This window comes from Vigna umbellata, chromosome 4 (assembly GCF_029865625.1).
Source record: "Vigna umbellata cultivar VRB3 chromosome 4, Vumbellata_1.0, whole genome shotgun sequence".
Taxonomy (NCBI): Eukaryota; Viridiplantae; Streptophyta; class Magnoliopsida; order Fabales; family Fabaceae; genus Vigna; species Vigna umbellata.
In genome coordinates, this window is record NC_142168.1 from 36347179 (window position 1) to 36362019 (window position 14841).

General features: G+C 35.0%; 1 pseudogene; it reads right to left on the minus strand.

Annotated features, from left to right (window-relative positions):
- Positions 1-4880: 4880 nt before the first annotated feature.
- Positions 4881-6780, minus strand: LOC124845033 (AAA-ATPase ASD, mitochondrial pseudogene; annotated as a pseudogene).
- Between the last annotated feature and the right edge of the window lie 8061 nt (positions 6781-14841).

The window sequence follows — 14841 nt, forward strand, 5'->3', positions numbered from 1 at the left end:
GGTTGTGGCATAGACGGTTGGGACATCCTTCTTTTGGTTATTTAAAAAAATTATTTCCATCACTATTTCATAAATGCAATATTTCTGATTTTTTTTTGTGAAACTTGTGTTTTGGCAAAAAATCATCGTGTTGTGTTTCCTTTGAGCAATAACAAAACTGATTTTCCTTTTTCATTAATTCACACATATGTTTGGGGCCATGCCCCATTATCTACACATAATGAAAAAAAATGGTTTGTGAGTTTTGTTGATGATTGTACTCGGGTAACCTGGGTATATTTGCTTAAATATAAAAGTGATGTGTGTGATGTGGTTCGTTCTTTCTATCATCTGATTGTTACATAATTTAACACATCTATTAAGGTCATTCGATTAGACAATGGAGGAAAATATTTTAAGACTGAATTAATAGAGTTCATGAACTCTAAAGGCATCTTGCATCAAACTACATGTCCTTATTCACCACAACAAAATGGAGTGGCTGAGAGGAAAAATAGACATATATTAGAGGTGACAAGATCACTTTTGATAGATGGTAATGTCTCATCTCATTTATGGGGTGAGGCTATGAGCTCTGCCGTTTATTTAATTAATCGAACCCCTTCTAGTGTGCTTAACTTTCGAAGGCCTTTTGATGTGTTGTCTGATCATTGTATCCTTCCTCTCATAGTTTATTTACCACTTCATATTTTTGGATGTGTTATATATGTTCTCTTACACCCACATCAACGTACAAAGCTTGAAGAACGAGCGATCAAATGTGTTTTTGTTGGGTATGGATCAACTCAAAAAGGTTATCGTGCTTACCATCCACCATCAAGGAAATTTTATATTTCTATGGATGTGATATTTAATGAGCATGAATTTTTTTATGTTGATTCTCCACTTCAGGGAGGCAATGAAAGTGAAGTGCATAATCATGATGTTGGTATGTTTGATTGTGAAGATGAATTATCGTGTGAGGATCATTCTGTAGGAAGTGAGCCAATCCTAAATATGGGCCCTTCTTTTTTGGATAATACAGTGTCTTCTGATCATAACCAATTAGCTCAATCTTCTCCACAGGTTCAACTTGACTCTTCAGAGGTACCTTTTGATCCTATCTCTGATAATACTAATTTAGATGAAATTGATCATGAAATTTATTCTTGTCTGCATGAGACCATCAGCACACCAAACACTGAGTCTACTACTGTTCAATATATTCTTCCACCTCGTTCTAACCGTGGTCAACCTCCATTTAAATATGAACCAGACCCCCAAGCCAAAGTTAAATATCCCATTAGTAAATATGTGTCATCTCATAGGTTATCTCAGTCATATGCATCATTTGTATCTCAATTATCTTCAATTTCTATTCCTAGTAATATACAGGAAGCTTTGGCAGATCCTAGATGGACCGAAGCAATGGTTAAGGAGATGACAACTTTAGAAAAAAACAACACTTGGGATCTTGTGTCCTTACCAAGAGGGAAGAAAACTATGGGCTGCAAATGGGTCTTTACAATTAAGCACAAAGCTGATGAAACTATTGAGAGGTATAAAGCACGACTTGTGGCTAAAGGTTACACTCAGTCTTATGGTGTAGATTACCAAGAGACGTTCGCACCGGTAGCCAAGCTCAATACTGTGAGAATACTTTTGTCGCTAGCTGCAAACCAAGATTGGCCTCTTCTACAATTTGATGTGAAAAATGCTTTCCTACACGGAGAAATTTCAGAAGAAATTTATATGGATTCTCCACCAGGCATGACTGATTCAATTGGAATGAAGGTTTGCAAATTAAAGAAGGCTCTATATGGATTAAAAAAATCCCCAAGAGCATGGTTTGGAAGGTTTACCAAGTCTATGAAGGCTTTTGGCTATAGAGCAAGTAACTCTGATCACACCTTATTTTTTAAGAGAGAAAAAGGAAAAATTACAGCTTTGATTATATATGTAGATGACATGATTGTTACAGGAAATGACCAAGATGAGATTTCTAGTTTACAACAATACCTTGCATCTGAATTTGAGATGAAACAACTTGGAAACCTCAAATATTGTTTGGGTATTGAAGTAGTTAGATCAAAACATGGTATTTTTCTATGCCAAAGAAAATATATTATTGATTTACTATCGGAAATTGGGCTGCTTGGGAGTAAACCAGCTGATACACCAATTGAACAAAATCATAAACTCTTTCAATGCTCAAATTCAGCAAGCATAGACAGAGGAAGATACCAAAGGCTGGTAGGAAAATTAATTTATTTGTGTCATACACGTCCATATATCACCTATGCAGTGAATGTTGTTAGTCAATTTATGCATGACCCACGGAAGCTTCATATGGATGTTGTTGAAAGGATTTTGAGATATTTGAAGTTCGCTCCTGCAAAAGGAATTTTGTTCTCAAATCATGAAAACTTAAAGGTAGAAGGGTACACTGATGCAGATTGGGCAAGTTCAAAAGATGATAGAAGATCTACCTCTGGATACTTTACTTTTGTAAGAGGGAATCTTGTAACTTGGAGGAGTAAAAAACAACCTGTAGTAGCAAGATTTAGTGCTGAAGCAGAATTCAGAGGCATGGCACTAGGTGTATGTGAACTTTTGTGGATTAAAAATGTGCTATCAAATTTGGGCTTTAAACAAAATGAAGCTATGAGTTTGTACTGTGACAGTACTTCGGCTATAGCAATTGCTTGCAATCCTGTGCAACATGATAGAACAAAGCATGTGGAGATTGATAGACATTTCATCAAAGAGAAGCTTGAAGCTGAAATAATTTTATTTCCTTTTGTAAGATCAGAATTGCAGGTGGCTGATATTCTCACCAAAGGAGTGTCAAGAAGATTGTTTAATGAGTCTCTATTCAAGTTGGGAATGTGTGATATCCATGCACCAACTTGAGTGGGGGTAGATATGTCAAATATTCTATTAAAGGATATTAGGCAATCAAATATTGTGTTAGTTATAATTTAGATATTATTATAATTTATGCAGTTATCATTCCTTTAATAAGGTGAAGAATTGTAGAATCTTTGAATGTATATATATATATATATGGTACTCTATTCTTTGAAATAATACATCAAAATTACTCATTAAACCTTTTATTACTTGTGTATTCTGTAATGAAATTTGATATGAAGAACAAAAATGTCATTTTCTCTCACAAAATGTTTCTGATTAAAAAATGATTAAACGACAGAAAAGTGTTAACTAGTTCTGTGTCACAGAATGATAAATTATGCAGTTCTTTAGATATTTTTTATTTCTGAATATGAATAACATCAAGAAGTCATTGTTTTTCAAGAAAATTGCTGAACGTATGGAATTAATCTGACTTAAATTAACGAAAAAAGAATTTCACAACTGACCCATGATTCTGTCAGATCCCTCTGTTTTTTCTAACAAAAGTAGATTTATAAGTTATTTTTCTGTTTTATTTATTTGAACTAAATTTATAATGGCAGAAGTTATCTTAACAGTATATTTAACAAGCAATTTAACATTATTATATTTTCAATAATTGAACTTATGATTCTCTATCTTTGGCTTCAAGTGCACACCTACATTCGTAATGATGATTTTCAAATGTAAAACATGGAATCAAACTGTTCAAATCATAGAAGAACAAATAAAAAACACAAGTAATTTTTAAAGAAGATATAACACTCGTAAAACTTAAATCTTATCTATATAAAAAATTAGTATTATCTTTTACTCAAAACCTTAGCATAATAATAGATTTGTAAGTTTTTTTTATCTTATAATATGCTCAATTTTATCATAATCTAAAACTTAACTCAAGTTTAGATTTTCAACCAAATCTTTTGGAACAAAACTTTACTATATGATCGACTCGTTATTATCGGACAGTTAATGTTTCCAGAAAATATTGAAAAGTCGTATCTAATCCATCCATAAATTGATCAATCACGTTTCTATTGAACATTAACATAGTAAATTGAACATTTTTACATATTGATTTTTGTGTTTTTTAAATCGTGATTAGCTCAACTCTAATTAAAAGTTTATTTTAAAATCTATAAATACAAAAATAAAATAAGAAGGTAAATGATTGTGTTTATTGTGAATTTAAGATTTTGTTATGATAGTGATCGAAATATATAACTGAATTAATCCTTGAGAATGACTTTGATAATGGAGAATGAAGGATAATGACTTTAAAGAGGTGGAAGAAAAGGTTAAGAAGTGTTAATAGTGATTTTCGACCAACCTCATGGAAAAAAAAAACCTTTTAACATTGTGAATAGGAAATCATAAGATGTGAAACAAATCTACTAAAACGTTTGAGCAACGTGAACCTTAATTTTCTGTCGAACAAGATGTTGAAACATAGGACAATTACATATACTCAAATTCTGCATACAACGTTGAAGTCAAAGTTCAAATACAGATATACGTCACATACTGGTTTTTGCACCAAACTAGGCATATTTACCTATAATATTACCAAAATGGGCAAATTCAACCAAATTTACGAAAATGGGGAAGTCGTGAGGGGCCCAAACGACTTCAAATGAAGAAGTCGTGCCCCTCCTGCACGACTTCACACTGTTCATAGCAACAGTGTTGAAGTCGTGCACCCCAAAAACGACTTCTGGGTCCTGTAATCGATTACCATTTTTTGGTAATCGATTACACAATGTTGAAATCCTGACCCCTGCAAGACTGAAAATGGACGAGCGTTCACTGAAAATGGACGAGAGAACGCTCGTCCAGAAAGCTAAGAGGACGTTCGTCCATCTAGCTAAGTGGACGCTCGGCAGGAGAAGTGGACGCTCGTCCATTTTCAGTGAACGCTCGTCCATTTTCAGTCTTGCAGGGTCAGGATTTCAACATTGTGTAATCGATTACCAAAAAATGGTAATCGATTACAGGACCCAGAAGTCGTTTTTGGAGTGCACGACTTCAACACTGTTGCTATGAACAGTGTGAAGTCGTGCAGGGGGGTCACGACTTCTTCATTTGAAGTTGTTTGGACCCCCCACGACTTCACTTTTAGTCAATTTTTGCCTACTTTGGTAATAAATACCACATTTTTGCCTACTTTGGTAACAAAGCCTCACATACTATTGTTCCAAGTAAACAAGCTCAATGATAGAGAAAAAGAAAGCAACTAATCGATGACACCATTTTCTTCCACTACAGCTTCACCATGTTTAATATCTTTACTCTCTTGTGCATTGACTTGCTTCCTTTCTGTGATCTCAAGAAACTGAATCAAGCTATGCAGGCAAGCGTCCACTTCTTCATCAACTGATTTTGGCATCAGATTCTCAGCAACATCAGCAGGGGTGATCTTTGCCTCTTCCAACAGCTTCCCAATTCTAGGAAACAAATGGTGAGACTCAACATCCAAGTAGTTCTTGGCAAGAACCTTGAACGCCTCATAGCAACAATATGACAGTTCTATGTGCTTATCCATTCTCCCTCTTCTGATCAAAGCAGCATCAAGTTTCTCCACAAAGTTAGTCGTGAAAACCATGATCCTCTCCCCTCCACAAGCTGACCAAATCCCATCTATAACATTCAACAGTCCAGAAAGTGTTACCTTACTTCCTCTCTCTTCATCATCTTCATCATCACCCCTTTTGGAAGAAGAACTTTTCCCCTCCCTACCCTCAACTTTTTCCTTCTTCCTCTTCCTCTGACCAGTGAGATCAAGAGAGCAATCAATGTCTTCAATCACTATAATTGACTTGCTTGAAGTGTTAATCAACAGCTTCCTCAAATCCGAATTATCCTTCACCGCCGTCAACTCAAGATCATACACATCATAGTTCATGAAATTAGCCATTGCAGCTATCATGGTAGATTTCCCCGTACCAGGAGGACCATACAGCAAGTACCCTCTTTTCCACGCCTTCCCAATCTTGGCATAATAACTCTTCCCACTCTTGAACTTCACAAGGTCATTCATGATACCCTCTTTCTCCTTCGAACTCATTGCAAGAGTCTCAAAAGTCGCCGGATGCTCAAAAGCCACATGGCTCCACCTTGTGGAGCTGTTGGTGTAAAGCTTCAGCTTTCTGTTCTTGGTCTCGATGGCCTTTGCTTCTTCCAAAACATGTTTGAGGTAAGTCTGAGTGATGAGGGTTCTGTGGCGTTTGTGAAAGGTGAGTTTGTAGAACCTTTTTTCCTCCGAAGAACGATAGACCGAAAAGGAGTAATTTTTGGGGGTGATTTTGTAGGAACCCCACCAGAGCTTCACCCCTTGGAACTCTTGTACGATCTCTTCGTTGTCATCCATGCTAAGGACAACAGGGCTGTGTGTGTCTTTGACTTTGATGACTTCTCCTCTGAGCCTTGTGGCGTTTTGGGAAGAGTGTTCGCTGAGGTAGGTTTGGATGGCAGTGTAGGCCTCACTTTTGATGAGGCGTTCGCCGGTGAATTCGTGGAAGGTGATTCTGATGTAAGGGTAGACGAAGGTGGTTAATTTGTTGGTGTAGCGTCTAACACGGGCTTGAAGAGTTGGAGGAACCAAGCGCATGAACATGGCGTATATGAACATGACGGAGGCCATGAATGACCCTGCTTGTGTCCATGTTTGGTATGTGTTATTTGACATTATCTCACACCAAAATCTTGCTTATGTTGTTCTGACTAGATTGTGTCTGCAAGAGATTGGTTTGTTATGGTAGGAACCATTTTCTGTTGTATTTATAGAGTTGTGCTTAGGTTTCGAAAGACGCATTGGTCACAATTGCTGACCAAGTTGCGTGAAAAGGATATTAATTATTTTTTCTGTGCTGAAGTAATCTGTTTTTTACGTTAACTTCACCTCACTTTCACTTAAATTATTAGGATGAGATAGATCTATATTCATTTAATAGGAAAAGAATAAATTTTTTGTATTTCTAGAAAAAAAAGAAAAAAAAAGTATAACGTTAAATGAGTATAAAAAATGTATTTATATCAAAGTATAATTTTTGTTTTGTGTCAAAATCCATAAATAATAACTAATTAATGACATAAAAGTTGCAAGACATTCTAGTGTATGAAGGAGTAAGATGGATGATTCATTTAAAAATTTTAAGTGAAATTATAAGTCACTAAACTATGAAAGGGTGATTAGGCTTTAAATAGATGTTCCAAATAATTACTTAACTTAAACATGAAAAATTAAGAGTAACTAATTAAATGGGGGAGGGAATTCATAAATTGAAAAGCTAGTGTGAAAAATAATGGGATATTGAGTCTTACATGTGTGGAATGCATCTCCCAAATTTTCATTATTACTTACATTATATTAAAATTTTAATTCATGTTGTGGGTATTTGGAGAAAATGATCTTATGAGATGTTAGAAATATATTACCAATAAAATTAGAAGTTAGGAATACATAACAAAAATGAAATTTTTGTTTCATTGATAGTGTAAATACTTTATTTCTATAGTTTAACATTTATATATGATTACTTTAAATTTTAAATTATATTATTATGTGTAAGACCTTGGAAAATGAACATCATAACTCACCTGTCAAATCAAAATTAATGCACTAAAACCCTGCTCAGACCATTTAAAACGCACTCCCAAACTCTGCACACTGACGCCAGGTGTCAAGAATGGAACGTTCGAAAATCAGTAGTGGAAGACAGGTGTCCGTATGAGAGTGCGCGTTCGTTTTGCCTGGGAAAGAAAAATGATTTTTCTGAAACACTTCTTCCCACTCTCTGCACGCACCCTTCTTCCTCATGAAACCTGACCTTTCATTTTCTCATCCTTCTCTCTAGAAAGCTTCCATCTTCTCTCTACTCCAACTCACTACTCTTTTCTCCGATCAACATTCAGAAATCGTAGGATCGTTCCCTGAGTCGTGAGCTTCAATTTGGACCGAACAGTTTCAGAATCTGAAGCTGGTAAGTTTCTTCCCTTAGCTGTTCGTTCTTAGGTTTCATGCAAAACCAAGTTTTGGCTGCATGCAAGGGTATAGTCTAAGTATTTCGATTTTCATGTGTTTAGATTAAGTTGGAATTGTTAAGTGATCGTGTGGATAGAAAGCTGTAAGCGGACGAACCAAAACCTTGCATATAGAACGTTTCAGTCACGAATTCGGGTAAGGGAAGCTTATTTGATTTAATTCATATTTTATGTTTTGTGTGAACGATCGCTGTTTGATTGAACGAATATGGTGTATGTTGATTGACATGTATGATGATGTTGATATTTAAGAATGTGAATATGATTTATCACTTTGAAGTATGAATGAATAATGTGAATTCTAAAGTATGTAAATCGATATTTGGTATGAATTTATAAAGTATGAACTGATATATTGAATCCTGAGTTAGAAATAGATGAAAATTGGAAATATGAAATTCCCACTATGATAATGTACGTTCGTAATCGAACGGTCCTCTACCGTTCGGTTTTCTAGTAAACAGTTTAAAATGAAATCCTTTCATTCGGAAAGAACTCTGGTTGAGAACGAGCGTCCTTCTGTGAAATGCTATGTTTGAGCGTTCGGCTCAGACTAGTGGTATCCGAGTATCTGAAATAAAATAATAATATCTTTATACCCTCGTACTTTAGAATAAGTAGCGCTCGGTCGTATACCTAGCGTTCGTAATAAGTAACGCTCGGTTTTACACCTAGCGTTCGTAATAAATAGCGCTCGGTCCTATACCTAGCGTTCGTAATAAATAGCGCTCGGTCCTATACCTAGCGTCCGTCCTAAGTAGTGCTCGGTCTTACACCAAGTGCTCGTACTATCGTATAATCAACCTTGATAAAATAACGTTCGTTCAACTATAATAATATTTCCCTTTTACCCATGTTCGGTCATTTACTGGCATCGGACTTCCGTATGTGAATTACTCCAAAGATAGCTCTCAACATTCTTGGTTCTTCTCCTTACATTGGATCCGATCTAAAATCTCCATAATGGAATTATTCTTTAAGTACCAGTGTGAGCTCAAACGAGTTAGTTCATTTAACTGACTCACGTGGAAATTAACGTTTGTCACAGATTTCCTTAGTTTATTCGGTCCCTTTTATCTACAAGTACTTCTCTTAGTCTTATTCTATTCTGAATAGGAAAATCATTGGTAAAATTCTTATCGTTCGTCCTCGTCCTTCAGAGGACTGGACATTCGTTATTTTATGTCCAGGTAACTAATGAGTATAATAATAATAAAGTAAAGGATTATAAAGGGTGCACATTATATGGAATGAATATACGATTATGGAATTTGAACGAGCGTTCCGGGGAGGAACGACTCATGTATTGAATATTGGAATTGGTAAAGTATGACTGTGGTTATGCTAATGCTGGCAGTTCATCCTGATGTTCCGTGAGTACTCGTCCTCACGTAGAGGGTGTAGGTCATGTGTGGGAACGGCAGGAGGTCCTAGTCCTTAGGGGTACTTTGGATAGGGCTAACCTCGAGTGGCAACTGTTGAGTGTATCCCAGTTACTACATCACTCGGGTGCAAGAACGCCTGTAGCTACACAGATTCATACAGTCCGGACGGTCTGTCTAGTGATAGATTTAGTATGATTATACATGTTGAACTATATGCTTGTGTGTTGTTTGGAATGTTTAATTTAAATGTTGATGTATGAATTAAATTACATAAGCTTACCCTTCGTTTTTCTTTGTGTTGTCTCGTACTTGTACGTCCGTCCTGTCATTGCAATGATCATCCGTGTGGATGTGAGCAGAAGGAGAGGCATTGCTAGAAGACGTTATTGAAGAAGAAAACCTGGTAGACCTGGAAGTCAAAGCCGAACCCTAGAGCGTTCGTTTAATTTTAGATGTATCTTTGTAGTTTTTGAACGTTTGGTTATTTGTCTTTGTAAAACCGTTCGTCCTGAACTTCTATTAGTTTTGAATTAAGGTATGAAATTCTGTAATTAAAGCTTTTTGGTTTATGAACTCTAATTTTAGTGTAAAGACTGTATTGTTTTACTATTAAATGTAATTAATTCCATTATATGGTGATTACTGTAAATTGGGATGTTACATTATGTGTCTTGGACTTACTTTTAGAATCATCCCCACACAAATAACATTAAAATAATAAGTTTTTTCTACATCAGTTATAACATAATCGATGTATATTGTACACTTTTTGATATTAATTAGAGCTATAATTACAAACAAACAAGGTAGTCATATTAAATATAGTTTGACATTAGCAATGTACATGACTCTTCCAGAAGGACTATTTCCATGTTAGTTCTGAAATTGATTGATGTAAAATTCATTCCAAATAAAATGGCATGTTAAATTTTTTTATAAAATTAGTTTTATAGGAAGTAAATCAAACTCTAAATTCAAAATTATTTTATGGTGAAATTAGAATAACATGCCATACCCTCGTACTTTAGAATAAGTAGCGCTCGGTCGTATACCTAGCGTTCGTAATAAGTAACGCTCGGTTTTACACCTAGCGTTCGTAATAAATAGCGCTCGGTCCTATACCTAGCGTTCGTAATAAATAGCGCTCGGTCCTATACCTAGCGTCCGTCCTAAGTAGTGCTCGGTCTTACACCAAGTGCTCGTACTATCGTATAATCAACCTTGATAAAATAACGTTCGTTCAACTATAATAATATTTCCCTTTTACCCATGTTCGGTCATTTACTGGCATCGGACTTCCGTACGTGAATTACTCCAAAGATAGCTCTCAACATTCTTGGTTCTTCTCCTTACATTGGATCCGATCTAAAATCTCCATAATGGAATTATTCTTTAAGTACCAGTGTGAGCTCAAACGAGTTAGTTCATTTAACTGACTCACGTGGAAATTAACGTTTGTCACAGATTTCCTTAGTTTATTCGGTCCCTTTTATCTACAAGTACTTCTCTTAGTCTTATTCTATTCTGAATAGGAAAATCATTGGTAAAATTCTTATCGTTCGTCCTCGTCCTTCAGAGGACTGGACATTCGTTATTTTATGTCCAGGTAACTAATGAGTATAATAATAATAAAGTAAAGGATTATAAAGGGTGCACATTATATGGAATGAATATACGATTATGGAATTTGAACGAGCGTTCCGGGGAGGAACGACTCATGTATTGAATATTGGAATTGGTAAAGTATGACTGTGGTTATGCTAATGCTGGCAGTTCATCCTGATGTTCCGTGAGTACTCGTCCTCACGTAGAGGGTGTAGGTCATGTGTGGGAACGGCAGGAGGTCCTAGTCCTTAGGGGTACTTTGGATAGGGCTAACCTCGAGTGGCAACTGTTGAGTGTATCCCAGTTACTACATCACTCGGGTGCAAGAACGCCTGTAGCTACACAGATTCATACAGTCCGGACGGTCTGTCTAGTGATAGATTTAGTATGATTATACATGTTGAACTATATGCTTGTGTGTTGTTTGGAATGTTTAATTTAAATGTTGATGTATGAATTAAATTACATAAGCTTACCCTTCGTTTTTCTTTGTGTTGTCTCGTACTTGTACGTCCGTCCTGTCATTGCAATGATCATCCGTGTGGATGTGAGCAGAAGGAGAGGCATTGCTAGAAGACGTTATTGAAGAAGAAAACCTGGTAGACCTGGAAGTCAAAGCCGAACCCTAGAGCGTTCGTTTAATTTTAGATGTATCTTTGTAGTTTTTGAACGTTTGGTTATTTGTCTTTGTAAAACCGTTCGTCCTGAACTTCTATTAGTTTTGAATTAAGGTATGAAATTCTGTAATTAAAGCTTTTTGGTTTATGAACTCTAATTTTAGTGTAAAGACTGTATTGTTTTACTATTAAATGTAATTAATTCCATTATATGGTGATTACTGTAAATTGGGATGTTACATTATGTGTCTTGGACTTACTTTTAGAATCATCCCCACACAAATAACATTAAAATAATAAGTTTTTTCTACATCAGTTATAACATAATCGATGTATATTGTACACTTTTTGATATTAATTAGAGCTATAATTACAAACAAACAAGGTAGTCATATTAAATATAGTTTGACATTAGCAATGTACATGACTCTTCCAGAAGGACTATTTCCATGTTAGTTCTGAAATTGATTGATGTAAAATTCATTCCAAATAAAATGGCATGTTAAATTTTTTTATAAAATTAGTTTTATAGGAAGTAAATCAAACTCTAAATTCAAAATTATTTTATGGTGAAATTAGAATAACATGCCATACCCTCGTACTTTAGAATAAGTAGCGCTCGGTCGTATACCTAGCGTTCGTAATAAGTAACGCTCGGTTTTACACCTAGCGTTCGTAATAAATAGCGCTCGGTCCTATACCTAGCGTTCGTAATAAATAGCGCTCGGTCCTATACCTAGCGTCCGTCCTAAGTAGTGCTCGGTCTTACACCAAGTGCTCGTACTATCGTATAATCAACCTTGATAAAATAACGTTCGTTCAACTATAATAATATTTCCCTTTTACCCATGTTCGGTCATTTACTGGCATCGGACTTCCGTATGTGAATTACTCCAAAGATAGCTCTCAACATTCTTGGTTCTTCTCCTTACATTGGATCCGATCTAAAATCTCCATAATGGAATTATTCTTTAAGTACCAGTGTGAGCTCAAACGAGTTAGTTCATTTAACTGACTCACGTGGAAATTAACGTTTGTCACAGATTTCCTTAGTTTATTCGGTCCCTTTTATCTACAAGTACTTCTCTTAGTCTTATTCTATTCTGAATAGGAAAATCATTGGTAAAATTCTTATCGTTCGTCCTCGTCCTTCAGAGGACTGGACATTCGTTATTTTATGTCCAGGTAACTAATGAGTATAATAATAATAAAGTAAAGGATTATAAAGGGTGCACATTATATGGAATGAATATACGATTATGGAATTTGAACGAGCGTTCCGGGGAGGAACGACTCATGTATTGAATATTGGAATTGGTAAAGTATGACTGTGGTTATGCTAATGCTGGCAGTTCATCCTGATGTTCCGTGAGTACTCGTCCTCACGTAGAGGGTGTAGGTCATGTGTGGGAACGGCAGGAGGTCCTAGTCCTTAGGGGTACTTTGGATAGGGCTAACCTCGAGTGGCAACTGTTGAGTGTATCCCAGTTACTACATCACTCGGGTGCAAGAACGCCTGTAGCTACACAGATTCATACAGTCCGGACGGTCTGTCTAGTGATAGATTTAGTATGATTATACATGTTGAACTATATGCTTGTGTGTTGTTTGGAATGTTTAATTTAAATGTTGATGTATGAATTAAATTACATAAGCTTACCCTTCGTTTTTCTTTGTGTTGTCTCGTACTTGTACGTCCGTCCTGTCATTGCAATGATCATCCGTGTGGATGTGAGCAGAAGGAGAGGCATTGCTAGAAGACGTTATTGAAGAAGAAAACCTGGTAGACCTGGAAGTCAAAGCCGAACCCTAGAGCGTTCGTTTAATTTTAGATGTATCTTTGTAGTTTTTGAACGTTTGGTTATTTGTCTTTGTAAAACCGTTCGTCCTGAACTTCTATTAGTTTTGAATTAAGGTATGAAATTCTGTAATTAAAGCTTTTTGGTTTATGAACTCTAATTTTAGTGTAAAGACTGTATTGTTTTACTATTAAATGTAATTAATTCCATTATATGGTGATTACTGTAAATTGGGATGTTACATTATGTGTCTTGGACTTACTTTTAGAATCATCCCCACACAAATAACATTAAAATAATAAGTTTTTTCTACATCAGTTATAACATAATCGATGTATATTGTACACTTTTTGATATTAATTAGAGCTATAATTACAAACAAACAAGGTAGTCATATTAAATATAGTTTGACATTAGCAATGTACATGACTCTTCCAGAAGGACTATTTCCATGTTAGTTCTGAAATTGATTGATGTAAAATTCATTCCAAATAAAATGGCATGTTAAATTTTTTTATAAAATTAGTTTTATAGGAAGTAAATCAAACTCTAAATTCAAAATTATTTTATGGTGAAATTATAAATAATTAAGACTTCTAAAAAATATTATTTTATTATAAGTTAAACTTAAATAAAAACTACTATGTTATATTTCAAAATTTTATGTCTTTCTTTAATTTATTTAAGCGACTTTTGATATAAAATTATTACAGAGTCATAAAATTCTTAAATGAATAATTTAGAAGTTGGAATAATCTTTAATAACGTGTCCCAAATTTTCTTAATAATTAAATTGAAAACTAACATAAATACATCTAAATACATCTTTCTCATGTAATACTAAGTTGTGTAAGAAATGTTAAGTGAAATTGCATGCATGATTGCCTCAATATTTTGGATGGTGATCAAAACGCTTTGTCTATTTGGGTTGTTTGGACAAGCCCATTCAGAAGACGAATATGGGTTTTTTGTTTCCTTTTCACCTTGTACGATTGGACATGAATCATGTTCGGGTGTTGCTCCCTCCACCACCACACCTTTCTCCCTCCACCTCCCCAATTTTTTTTAATTCCAATTATATCCTCAAATTAAAATTTTTTACTTATACTATTTTAATTTATTTCAAACCTAGTTCTCCTACTTTACTCCCTGCACTCAATCTTTCCATCTCTCAATTCCGTTTAACAATTTGTCTTCAGTTTTACTTTACAACTCCATTTGTCTTCTTCGTTTCACTTCTCCTCCTCTGTTTCTTTCTTCTTCATTTTCCTTACATTATTAAAATACATTAAAAATATATTCAAAAATAATAAATCAAAACATTTAAATTAAATTATTAAAATATTTCCAAAATAAAGAATAAACTAATAAAACAAACCCTAAAATTAAAAACGTAGGTGACATCCTTCAACGGATGTCAACATCCGTTTAACAAGACAAAAGTACATCAATCTTGAGCGTTCGGTATTAATCTGAAATTCTTAAGTTTGGATCTTAAAT